General features: G+C 46.9%; 1 protein-coding gene across 14 annotated transcripts in view; it reads left to right on the plus strand.

Annotated features, from left to right (window-relative positions):
- Nucleotides 1-13,146, plus strand: part of LOC106566645 (membrane-associated guanylate kinase, WW and PDZ domain-containing protein 1) — a 196,715-nt gene that overhangs the window by 82,388 nt on the left and 101,181 nt on the right. Inside the window, exon 1 of one of the 14 annotated variants that reach the window (XM_045693039.1) lies at nucleotides 8,241-8,529. The exons of the other annotated variants lie outside the window; for them this stretch is intronic. The gene's annotated coding sequence lies outside the window, so the exon portion shown is untranslated. Of the gene's footprint in view, nucleotides 1-8,240; nucleotides 8,530-13,146 lie in introns of those variants that run through there. 14 annotated transcript variants of the gene reach the window in all.

Raw genomic sequence — 13,146 nt, forward strand, 5'->3', positions numbered from 1 at the left:
GTTGCCCCTGGATATAGCCATGTGATAAATGCACAAAGATGAGCCCCTGTTTAATTATTCATAGGAAATACTCCATCTTATTTGGTTAAATTTGAAATTAAAATGGTCTGGCCTCAAAGTTAAAACTTCTGGATAGGTTTTTCAGAAATCCCAGTTGGAAAATTCCCGGAAAAAATTCCCAGATGCAGGAAATCCTGAACCCTCCAACCAGGATTTCCGGAAAACCTTGACATTTTGCGAAAGTTACTGGAATTTGGCAACCCTAAACATGTCTGTCCGTCTTTGTGTTTTTTCCTCTCTCAACATCTCTCTCTCTTTCTCCCAGTTCCATGCCACCGATTTCAATTCAATTAAAATGGTTCTATGACATGATAAGACAAGTCTTTAACTCCCAAAGCAGTGAAATAAAATGGACCCACACTCCTTCTCTGTCCTCTCTTTCCCTTTGTCTCCCTCCTTCTCCTTCCCCTTTCCCAGCACATGTGTTGTTGTCTCTCTGCCCACTGCTTGTCTCCCCATGCCTGACTCCAACAGGTGCCTGTTTCTCCGCCACAGGCTTGAGTGCTGCTTTGTGTTTCTAGGAAGAGGACACTCGCCATGTGAACTCCCCACCCCCTCCTTCCCTTTCTCCCTCCTTCCCAGCCCTGCTGCTACAGATGGCCTTTGTTATCATGTGCCGCAAATGTCACAATTGACAGAGAAGCCTCTCTCTCTCTCTCTCTCTCTCTCTCTCGGGATTCATTTCCATCTCACGTCTACAGCTGCTGCTCTGCTCCGACATGAAGGTTATCTCAGCATTATCCCAGTGTTAGAGTCACCTAGCAAACCAACCGACCAACCCTCCCTCCCCCACATTATCTCTCTCTCTGCCCCCTCTCTCTCCTCTCTTTCATTTCAAATCCTCTACTGGTTGTCAGTGTCCCTGTAGCTTGACGGTGGCTCTCTCTCTGTCACACGCTCCTGCTGTCTCTCCGTTTCTGCTTCTGCTCTCTCTCTCTCACTCACTCTCTGCCTCCCTCTCATTCACCCTCACTCTCTCGCTTTCCCGTTTTCTACTCCACCGCCGAGCTGGGGAAATCATTGTTGGGAGACAAATTTCTCTGTTTGCCGCTCACACAAAGAAAGGATTACGGCTTGATTCACTGGCTCCGTCTCTCCACATCCAGGCAAGTGGCAGCTCTTCTTATTCTATCCTCCGTCTCCTTCGTTGTCGCCGTCTACCATCCATTCGGTGAAGCCTGTGATGTATGCAGGGGAGCAAGGAGGGAAATGCATGGCAGAATGTGATTGTGGTTGATGGTGTGTATATAAGCTAAAAGGGGAATCGGGGGAGGTGGGGTTGGAGGTTGGGGGTGGGGATGAGGTGAAGGAAGGAAGGAAGGGGAGGGGGAGGTGGGGTTGGGGTTGGAGGTTGGGGGTGGGGATGAGGTGAAGGAAGGGGAGGTGGGGTTGTAGGTTGGGGATGGGGGTGGGGATGACGTGAAGGAAGGGGAGGTTGGGTGGGGTTGGAGGTTGGGGGTGGGGATGAGGTGAAGGAAGGAGAAGGGAGAGTGGGTTTGGAGGTTGGGGGTGGGGATGAGGTGAAGGAAAGGGAGGGGGAGGCTGGCACACTAGGCCAGGCACGTCCAAACCAGAGGGACAGATGGCAAGTAGCCGTGGAGCTTTTTTCCTCTCTTTCATTTTTTAATTTGCAGGCTTTGTGTAAGGCTCACTAGTACACAGACCTTCTTTTCAAGGAGCCAGAGATGGCTGCACTCCGTAACTGAAAGAAATGGGTGGCTAGGGGAGGTGTGGGCAGTCTGAAGAAGGAGTAGGATAGAGAGGGGGGTCGCTGTGGAGGCACAGTAGGAGAGAGAGGAGGGGTCGCTGTGGAGGCAGAGTAGGTAATAGAGATGGTGGGTTGCTGTGGAGGCAGACTAGTATAGGGGGGGTGCTGTGGAGGCAGACTAGTATAGAGAGGGGGGGTGCTGTGGAGGCATAGTAGGATAGAGAGGGGGGGGTCGCTGTGGAGGCAGAGTAGGATAGAGGGGGGGTTGCTGTGGAGGCAGAGTAGGATAGAGAGGGGAGGTTGCTGTGGAGGCAGACTAATATGGGGGGGGGTCGCTGTGGAGGCAGACTAGTATAGAGAGGGGGGGTGCTGTGGAGGCAGAGTAGGATAGAGAGGGGGGGGTTGCTGTGGAGGCAGAGTAGGATAGAGGGGGGGGATTACTGTGGAGGCAGAGTAGGATAGAGAGGGGGGGTTGCTGTGAAGGCAGATTAGGATAGAGAGGGGGGGTTGCTGTGGAGGCAGAGTAGGATAGAGAGGGGGGGGTCACTGTGGAGGCAGACTAGTATAGAGAGGGGTGGTTGCTGTGGAGGCAGAGTAGGAATGAGAGAGGGGGTTTGCTGTGGAGGCAGAGTTGGATAGAGAGGGGGGGTTGCTGTTGAGGCAGAGTAGAATAGAGAGGGGGGGGTTGCTGTGAAGAAGTCAGAGTAGGATAGAGTGGGGGGGTTGCTGTGGAGGCAGAGTAGAATAGAGGGGGGGTTGCTGTGGAGGCAGAGTAGGATAGAGGGGGGGGTTGCTGTGGAGGCAGAGTAGGATACAGGGGGGTCACTGTGGAGGCAGAGTAAGATAGAGAGGGGGGGTTGCTGTGGAGGCAGAGTAGAATAGAGGGGGGGTTGCTGTGGGGGCGGAGTATGATAGAGAGGGAGGGTTGCTGTGGAGGCAGAGTATGATAAAGGGGGGTTGCTGTGGAGGCAGAGTAAGATAAGAGGGGGGTTGCTGTGGAGGCAGAGTAGAATAGAGGGGGGGTTGCAGTGGAGGCAGAGTATGATAGAGAGGGAGGGTTGCTGTGGAGGCAGAGTATGATAAAGGGGGGGGTTGCTGTGGAGGCAGAGTTGGATAGAGAGGGGGGGGTCACTGTGGAGGCAGAGTAAGTTAGAGAGGGGGGGTTGCTGTGGAGACAGTAAGATAGAGAGGGGGGTTGCTGTGGAGGCAGAGTAGGATGGAGAGGGGGGGTCACTGTGGAGGCAGAGTAAGATAGAGAGGGGGGTTGCTGTGGAGGCAGAGTATGATAAAGAGGGGGGGTTGCTGTGGAGGCAGAGTAAGATAGAGGGGGGTTGCTGTGGAGGCAGAGTAGGATAGAGAGGGGGGGTTGCTGTGGAGACAGTAAGATAGAGAGGGGGGGTTGCTGTGGAGGCAGAGTAGGATGGAGAGGGGGGGTCACTGTGGAGGCAGAGTAAGATAGAGAGGGGGGGTGCTGTGGAGGCAGAGTAGGATAGAGTTCGAGGGGTGGTTGCTGTGAAGACAGAGTTGGATAGAGAGGGGGGTCGCTGTGGAGGCAGAGTATGATAAAGAGGGGGGGGTTGCTGTGGAGGCAGAGTAGGATAGAGAGGGGGGGTTGCTGTGGGGGCAGAGTAGGATAGAGAGGGGGGTTGTTGTGAAGGCAGAGTAGGATAGAGAGGGGGGTTGCTGTGGGGGCAGAGTAGGATAGAGAGGGGGGTTGTTGTGAAGGCAGAGTAGGATAGAGAGGGGGGGTTGCTGTGGAGGCAGAGTAGGATAGAGAGGGGGGTTGCTGTGGAGGCAGAGTATGATAAAGAGGGGGGGGTTGCTGTGGAGGCAGAGTAGGATAGAGAGGGGGGTTGCTGTGGGGGCAGAGTAGGATAGAGAGGGGGGGTTGCTGTAAAGGCAGAGTAGGATAGAGAGGGGGTTGCTGTGGAGGCAGAGTAGGATAGAGAGGGGGGTTGCTGTGGAGGCAGAGTAGGTTTTTTAAAAGGGAGAGATAGGAGAGGAGGGGGTAGAGGGGGGTCACCATCCCCAGAATGCATGGAGGTCAGGTCCAGATGCTGTGGGAACAAAAGGGCTTTTCTGGGGGAACGGCAGGGGGGAAGCGTGGCACTCGCCATTGTGTGTGTCACTGCATTGCAGGGTGCTGCCGGAGAGCCTCATGCTAATGTTGGTCATTCAGTCCTCTAATGGATGGGCACAAGCTTCTGTTAGCCTGCTTTTCACAGTCACTCGGTTAATATTTCCCTCATGTAGCCAGACTAGCGCCTGTGCTAACAAATCTAGGCATTCGGTACGAGAGGAAAAAGCGATAGCGGAATGGTAACGTCAAAGCGATAGCGTCAAGGAAGTTGGGCAAATGTGTTTGTGCATTGTAATGACATGATGACAGGTGCTGAGTAGTGTGTGTTGTTGTGTGTGCGTGTAGTGGGGTTGTGTGTGTGTAGGCGGGTTGTGTGTATGTATGAACACAACATATTTGTTGTGTGTGTGTGTAATGCATCCTATGTGTTTTGAAGCCGTATTAAACCCCAATGATGTAAACACACACACACACACACACACACACACACTTTGTGTGATTGACAACCCAGCAGTAGGAGTGGGTGGTGGAGGGCACTGGGGGTGGCAGCCTTTGACTTTACTATTCCTTATACCAATGTGCAGATCATCCAAAACAATCTCAAATATTTATCTCCTTACTCTGGTACCTTCTGATTCTGCTGATATAGTGATCCAGTTTTACTTTCTACGAGGTTGTTTTACACCTAGGACCATAACGGTCTGTGTAAAGTCATCCACCATTCATTCTGATACCAGGTCTGTGTAAAGTCATCCACCATTCATTCTGATACCAGGTCTGTGTAAAGTCATCCACCATTCATTCTGATACCAGGTCTGTGCAAAGTCATCCACCATTCATTCTGATACCAGGTCTGTGCAAAGTCATCCACCATTCATTCTGATACCAGGTCTGTGCAAAGTCATCCACCATTCATTCTGATACCAGGTCTGTGCAAAGTCATCCACCATTCATTCTGATACCAGGTCTGTGTAAAGTCATCCACCATTCATTCTGATACCAGGTCTGTGCAAAGTCATCCACCATTCATTCTGATACCAGGTCTGTGCAAAGTCATCCACCATTCATTCTGACACCAGGTCTGTGCAAAGTCATCCACCATTCATTCTGATACCAGGTCTGTGTAAAGTCATCCACCATTCATTCTGATACCAGATATTTCCAAGATAGAAATACAGTTTGGGGCCCTATTCAATCAGCCCAATCACCAGGATTCTACAATTGAATTATTTGAGTGCTACATAGATGCACGTTTGAATTCATTTACTCAACAAAACCATATTTACAGTGGGATTTTCAAAGAAGCTACAGTATAAGGAAACAGTGTATCATTTTTAACATATCCATGGTGACCAGTTTTGACTGAAGAGACCCCTTTTTAGGTCAAGGTTGTCTTTAGGTCCGTTTTGAGGGATCATTCTGATTGGTTAGATCACTCTCTTCCCAGAGTGCAGTCTGATGATGCTTACTCTCTGAGTGTATCACTTCCTCGTTGACTAGCTCATTGGCTCAGAGGTGGACTCTAGTCCTGCCTTCTCCATCCCGCCGATCTGCTCGGGCCAATTTGGGAGACATAACTGTCTAGGGATCAGAGAGAGAGAAAGAACAGAGAGCACACATGTCTGAATAAACCATGTCCAATCTCTCCCTACTATTAATAGAGCAGGAAAGCATCATTACATTCTTCCAAGGAATCTAGTGATATGGAATGAATGGTGGACGATGGACTGCAATTATGTTACTATCGTGTTTTGGAGGATCGGCAAAATCCTCGAAAAATAAACTATTGATGATGAACAAAGATTCACTGTTTCTGTCAGATTTCTTGAAATATTTGACTCCCTTGTGTGTGATCTTATGATAGTGTTTGTGTGACTCCTGTATTGTGTGTATGTGTGTGTGAACAAAGTTTGTTATCATACATGCAGTATATTGTGTTTGTGTGTGTTAGTGAGTTCGGCCAGCTACCTCCAGGTGGAAGGTATGATAGGCTACATCCTGATTGATGGGAGACAGGAAATGTTCATGTGGCCATCTATAATTTCTCACCAAACAATCAGAGGATCACAGGGTGAGAAATGATTCATCCTGAAACACTAAAAATAGCAGCCGCTCCCTCCTTCCCTCTGCTTGGCTCTCTCCTTCCCTCTGCTTGGCTCCCTCCTTCCCTCTGCTTGGCTCTCTCCTTCCCTCTGCTTGGCTCCCTCCTTCCCTCTGCTTGGCTCCCTCCTTCCCTCTGCTTGGCTCCCTCCTTCCCTCTGCTTGGCTCCCTCCTTCCCTCTGCTTGGCTCCCTCCTTCCCTCTGCTTGGCTCCCTCCTTCCCTCTGCTTGGCTCCCTCCTTCCCTCTGCTTGGCTCTCTCCTTCCCTCTGCTTGGCTCCCTCCTTCCCTCTGCTTGGCTCTCTCCTTCCCTCTGCTTGGCTCTCTCCTTCCCTCTGCTTGGCTCCCTCCTTCCCTCTGCTTGGCTCCCTCCTTCCCTCTGCTTGGCTCCCTCCTTCCCTCTGCTTGGCTCTCTCCTTCCCTCTGCTTTGGAAAGTCTCACACTTTGTTGTCTACATCGGGCTACTATCCTGTTCTGTTTCACTAGTCTTCAGTACTATAGAGACACGTTGTGGGTGTCATTTGGTGTTCATCCACTGAAGTCAGGGTTTTGTGGGTAGCTTTTGCGACGCAGGTGAGATATGTTTGGAAATGGTACCTCCCCATGGAAACATCTACCATGACAGTGTAGTATTGTTAACGTTATTGTTAATGTTAACGTTATTGTTAGTATTGTTAATGTTAACGTTACTGTTAATGTTAGTATTGTTAATGTTAAACGTTATTGTTAGTATTGTTAATGTTAACGTTATTGTTAGTATTGTTAATGTTAACGTTATTGTTAGTGTTAACGTTATTGTTGGTATTGTTAATGTTAACGTTATTGTTAATGTTAGTATTGTTAATGTTAACGTTATTGTTAATGTTAGTATTGTTAATGTTAACGTTATTGTTAGTATTGTTAATGTTAACGTTATTGTTAGTATTGTTAATGTTAACGTTATTGTTAGTGTTAACGTTATTGTTGGTATTGTTAATGTTAACGTTATTGTTAATGTTAGTATTGTTAATGTTAACGTTATTGTTGGTATTGTTAATGTTAACGTTATTGTTAATGTTAGTATTGTTAATGTTAACGTTATTGTTAGTGTTAATGTTATTGTTGGTATTGTTAATGTTAACGTTATTGTTAATGTTAGTATTGTTAATGTTAACGTTATTGTTCATGTTATTGTTAGTATTGTTATTCTTAACGCTCTCTCTCGTTCTCTCTCATTGTCGTGCCAAATAACTTTCGATATCTCCAGCGTTTCAGACTTTGATGTAGGCTACGTTATGAATATTATTGCCGATGTCATTTCTCAACCCATCATTTCGTTGTTAGAGGAGATGAGTCATTTTCTTTTCAAGAAAAACATCCACATCATAATCACTCAAATTACAGTTTTACTACGGACTAGACTAATGTCCACACATCTGGATTATACTATTACTGATTAGAGCTAAATCAGTTTTTCTCTTCATTGGTTACTTGTATCAATGTTTCTTTGGTGTGGCCTTCTCCAGTGGTGAGTGAATAAACAAAGTTAGAGCTGTAGTCCTGGCCCCCCAGGGCAGCTCACATGGTTGGTGGGCAGGTTGGATAAACCCTGTGTAGCAGGCAGCTGTATTCATTCAGGTATGGGCCTGCCCTGCTTATCTAGCGTAACTCTGGGTCTACATCTCTCAACCATGCCCTAGTCCTCTCTGTAGCCTAGCATCTAGCCCCAGTCCAAACTTAATGGACCTTTACAATCCAGCAACTCAACCCATGCTTTCACATACATATGTATGAGGGCTCTCCAACCCTTTTCCTGGAGAGCTACCGCCCTGTAGGCTTTCGCTCAAACCCTAATATAGCGCACCTGATTCTAATAATTAGCCGGTTGATAAGATGAATCCGGTCAGGTACAACTGGGGTTGGAATGAAAACCTACAGGAGGGTATCTCTCCAGGAACATGTTTGGAGATCACTGTCGTAGCTCAGCACTTGCTTTTGAAGTGATGATTGCCTCATTGTCACGAGACCTGCATGAGGCTGATGAAACTGCCTAGTTTTATCTGGAGGGGTATGGGTCGGTCGACGTCATGTGTGTGTGTGTAAAAGAGAGAGAAAGAGGGAGAGAGGGAGGGTAGAAGGTTTACAGAGGGAGAAATTTACACAGAGAGAGAAATAGAGATAAATACAGAGTGTTGGAGAAAGCGGGAGAGAGAACGTATCTGAGTTGCTGTGGGCGGGGGCATACATGCGACGGCGGCGGGGGGGGGAGTCTGTGGGGCTGCAGCCATTGGCCCCAGATAGGAGCTGAAGTGTGAATAGCTCACATTGGCTTAGCCTCTAAACTGGGCAGGACCTTTAATTTGCTCTGCTCTGGTTGTGGAGCTTTGAGGGGAAAAAGGCAGCTAGCTGCCTACTAGCCGTCTGCTGCCTGTGTGTGCCTGCGTGAGCTAGCTAGCACTATGCTCACAGGCGAATGACTGGATGATCCATGGATGGTTTTGGGGGGGAGGAAGACCCTAAAATCTCTGCCTGTTTGGATGTACGCTGCTATGAATATTCCTATGGAATAAAATAGAGGGAGTGGAGCAGCAACGCCACTGAGGTAAATCTGTGACATTTACCTTTTGTCTTGCGTGTAGTGATGCCCTAGCTTCTGGGATTAGGTGGTGGGGGATGATAGATGGGTAGAGCGAGGGAGGGAGGGAGAGAATAATTCAGTGAATTATTAAGCTAAAATTCAGGGTGAATCAGTGCATATGCAGGTCTCTGGTGATATTGATGAGCTGTGATGTATTGTGCCGTATGTGATGGGTGATGGCGGAGCAGATTGTGTGTGTTTGTGTCTGTGTGTGTGATAACGGAGCAGCTTGTCTCTCTGTGTGTGTGTCTGTGTGCTGAGACACTATTTGGACAGCGGAGTGGCTGATTTTTAAACGCTGATCTGTTGACACACTCGCCTATTGTTGTAGGACGTTATCCCTTAACTCTCTGCCTGTGCCAGTCTACTAACCCCCTCCTCTCTGTCTCTCCCAGTTTACTCTTTCAATGGAACATTTAAATCTCCTTTCTCATTCTTTCATCCTGCATGCCTGTGCTGACCGAGCTTTTAGTATGGAGAAAGAAATGACAAACCTTCGAGTCTTTTGTGTATTTTAGCTGATTTCTGGATAATTAAGCTTAAGATTGTATTAGTCTTTCTCTCTATTTGCTCGCTTCACCCCCCCTCTGTTTTCCCCCATATTGTAAAGGGGAGAGGGGGAACAGCAGGAGAATAGCGGTGGAGACTCAGCTGTGTGTTGTGTCGCGGAGCTGAAAGAATGGCCTGTTGTGCTGGGCTTGGGCAGCAGCAGCATTGTGTGTCTGGCCGCTCTTTCTCTCCCCTCTCTCTTTCTTTTGAGACTCACTCCATCCAGCCTGCATCCAGACCAGCACAGTTGGGGACCTGCTTTCCCCCCTAAACAGTCCCTTCGATAAAGACAGTGGCCTCATCCCTCTATCAAGTCGCTGAAAGGCATTTCACTGAACTTGTGCATGTGACATTAAAACTTGAAACTTGAAAACCTACAATGCTCACAGAGGACAGCATGTCCCTAGATATCTAGAGATAAATAATTCTGGGTGTCATGGTGTCATCATGGCTGAACAGATCACAACAAGACAAAGGAGATGATTGTGGACTACAGGAAAAAGGACCGAGCACGCACCCATTCTCATCCACGGGGCTGCAGTGGAGCAGGTTGAGAGCTTCAAGTTCCTTGGTGTCCACATCACCAACCTCTATACCAGGCGGTGTCAGAGGAAGGCCCTAAAAAGACTCCAGCCACCCTAGTCATAGACTGTTCTCCCTGCTACCACACGGCAAGCGGTACCGGAGTGCCAAGGCTAGGTCCAAGAGGCTTCTAAACAGTTTCTACCCCCAAGCCATAAGACTCCTGAACATCTAGTCAAATGGCTACCCAAACTATTCGCATTGCACCCCCCCTCCCCTCTCCACACCACTGCCACTCTCTGTTGTCATCTATGCATAGTCACTTTAATTAACTCTACCTACATGTACAGCGAGGGGGAAAAGTATTTGATCCCCTGCTGATTTTGTACATTTGCCCACTAACAAAGAAATGATCAGTCTATAATTTTAATGGTAGGTTTATTTGAACAGTGAGAGACAGAATAACAACAAAAAAATCCAGAAAAACACATGTCAAAAATGTTATAAATTGATTTGCATTTTAATGAGGGAAATAAGTATCTGACCACTCTGCAAAACATGACTTAGTACTTGGTGGCAAAACCCTTGTTGGCTATCACAGAGGTCAGATGTTTCTTGTAGTTGGCCACCAGGTTTGCACACATCTCAGGAGGGATTCTGTCCCATTCCTCTTTGCAGATCTTCTCCAAGTCATTAAGGTTTCGAGGCTGACGTTTGGCAACTCGAACCTTCAGCTCCCTCCACAGATTTTCTATGGGATTAAGGTCTGGAGACTGGCTAGGCCACTCCAGGACCTTAATGTGTTTCTTCTTGAGCCACTCCTTTGTTGCCTTGGCCGTGTGTTTTGGGTCATTATCATGCTGGAATACCCATCCACGACCCGGTACATGGCCCCGTCCATCGTCAATTTGATGCGGTGAAGTTGTCCTGTCCCCTTAGCAGAAAAACACCGCCAAAGCATAATGTTTCCCCCTCCATGTTTGACGGTGGGGATGGCGTTCTTGGGGTCATAAGGTAGCATTCCTCCTCCTCCAAACATGGTGAGTTGAGTTGATGCCAAAGAGCTCCATTTTGGTCTCATCTGACCACAAGACTTTCACCCAGTTGTCCTCTGAATCATTCAGATGTTCATTGACAAACTTCAGACGGGCATGTATATGTGCTTTCTTGAGCAGGGGGACCTTGCGGGCGCTGCAGGATTTCAGTCCTTCACGGCGTAGTGTGTTACCAATTGTTTTCTTGGTGACCATGGTCCCCGCTGCCTTGAGATCATTGACAATATCCTCCCGTGTAGTTCTGGGCTGATTCCTCACCGTTCTCATGATCATTGCAACTCCACGAGGTGAGATCTTGCATGGAGCCCCAGGCCGAGTGAGATTGACAGTTCTTTTGTGTTTCTTCCATTTGCGAATAATCACACCAACTGTTGTCACCTTCTCACCAAGCTGCTTGGCAATGGTCTTGTAGCCCATTCCAGCCTTGTGTAGGTCTACAATCTTGTCCCTGACATCCTTGGAGAGCTCTTTGGTTTTGGCCATGGTGGAGAGTTTGGAATCTGATTGATTGATTGCTTCTGTGGACAGGTGTCTTTTATACAGGTAACAAGCTGAGATTAGGAGCACTCCCTTTAAGAGTGTGCTCCTAATCTCAGTTCGTTACCTGTATAAAAGACACCTGGTAGCCAGAAATCTTTCTGATTGAGAGGGGGTCAAATACTTATTTCCCTCAATAAAATGCAAATCAATTTATAACATTTTTCACATGCTTTTTTCTGGAATTTTTTGTTGTTATTCTGTCTCTCACTGTTCAAATAAACCTACCATTAAAATTATAGACCGATAATTTCTTTGTCAGTGGGCAAACGTACAAAATCAGCAGGGGATCAAATACTTTTTTCCCTCACTGTACATACTACCTCAACTAACCGGTGCCCCCGCACATTGACTATGTACCGGCACACCCCTGTATATATTGTTATTTTTTCCCCAATTACTTATTACTTTTATCTCTTATTCTTATCCATATTTTTTTTAACTGCACTGTCGGTTAGGGGCTCGTAAGTAAGCATTTCACTGTAAGGTCTACACCTGTAAGGTGTACGCATGTGACTAATACAATTTGATTTGATTTGAACACAACCACTCAGAGGGACCCAAAATATATTTAGCAAATAGCATTTTGTCAGTCATGTTCGTGACATGCAGGTTCTTTGTTCTGAAAGTCCTACTAAGCACATTTTAACCTAACACACCACCACCACCATCATGGGTCTATGTGAACACTGAGCAGCCCCCTGACCTCGAAAGGATCTGGTAGTTGTGTTTGTGTACAGCTGCCTTCTATTTGCCTCATCATTAATCTGCGTGTGGCTCCGCTACATTGATTACCTCTCCGTTCTCCTTCATAAATCATTATAGCCCAGCAATCCTTTTAATGGGGGAATGGAAGTGCTGACAGAACACAGGCATGGTATTAGGGACATGATACTCTCCTTGGCTCCCAGGTCACTATATCACCAGCAGAAATGTAGGAAGGATCACGTACAAATTCATGGTAATGCTGTTGTAGGTAATGTATTACTGGTTCATATCTACAATATAGGATATTTACCATATATCGTAAACATGGAAAATTGACATCAGTGTGTAATATACTGTTTTATCAATATTTATTTTCCCAGGGACAGTAGAAAAGGGCAAGACTGGCCACTGAGAATATTTACACAGTATCAATTGTATTTTAGTTGTATCTGTAATTAATCCACATAATATGCTACCTATACATAATTAATCATATGCTATCATGAAATGTATAGATGGCGATGTGGAGGGATAGGATACTGTAATGTGTGTGTGTGTGGTTGGAATGTTCCCATCTCCTAACCAGTTTATTAAGGGAGCACTTGTATTGACCAGGCTTTTAAGTGGCTGCCTCAATCGATGCTGCTCTGTAATTGGCTTAGAGGACCTGGAGAGAGAGAGACAGACAGAGACTGTCCCTCTCTCTGTCTGACCGTCCCCCTGTCTGTCTGAGAGGGGATGAGTGAAAGTTACATCATCACCTCAGAGTGCCTGTGTTGTCAGTCACACCATCAACACCTAGCATGTGTTTGTCGTGGAAACACACCCTCATATTTATGTTAGCCTTGGTCTTCTTTGTGGAGGGGAACATTCAAACGTGAAATGGAAATACAGTGGAAAACGTACCGTACCAGCTAAGTGTGTTCATTGGCATTACTGAAATGTGATCTGGTTATAAGGAAATATTTCTGTAGTCTGTGTCATCATGATTCTCTCTTCTAATATACGTCATCTTTAACAGGTTGTAGTTTCATTAAAGCAATAAGGCCCGAGGGGGGTGTGGTATATGGCCAATATACCACGGCTAAGGGCTGTTCTTAGGCACGCATCACGGATGCTAGCTAATAAACATCAATTGTACATTTCAGGGTCAGCTATTTCTTCTATGTTATTTTTCTTTACCTTGGCTACTGAGTCAGCATCCATTTAC

Source organism: Salmo salar, chromosome ssa13 (genome assembly GCF_905237065.1).
Source record: "Salmo salar chromosome ssa13, Ssal_v3.1, whole genome shotgun sequence".
Taxonomy (NCBI): domain Eukaryota; kingdom Metazoa; phylum Chordata; class Actinopteri; order Salmoniformes; family Salmonidae; genus Salmo; species Salmo salar.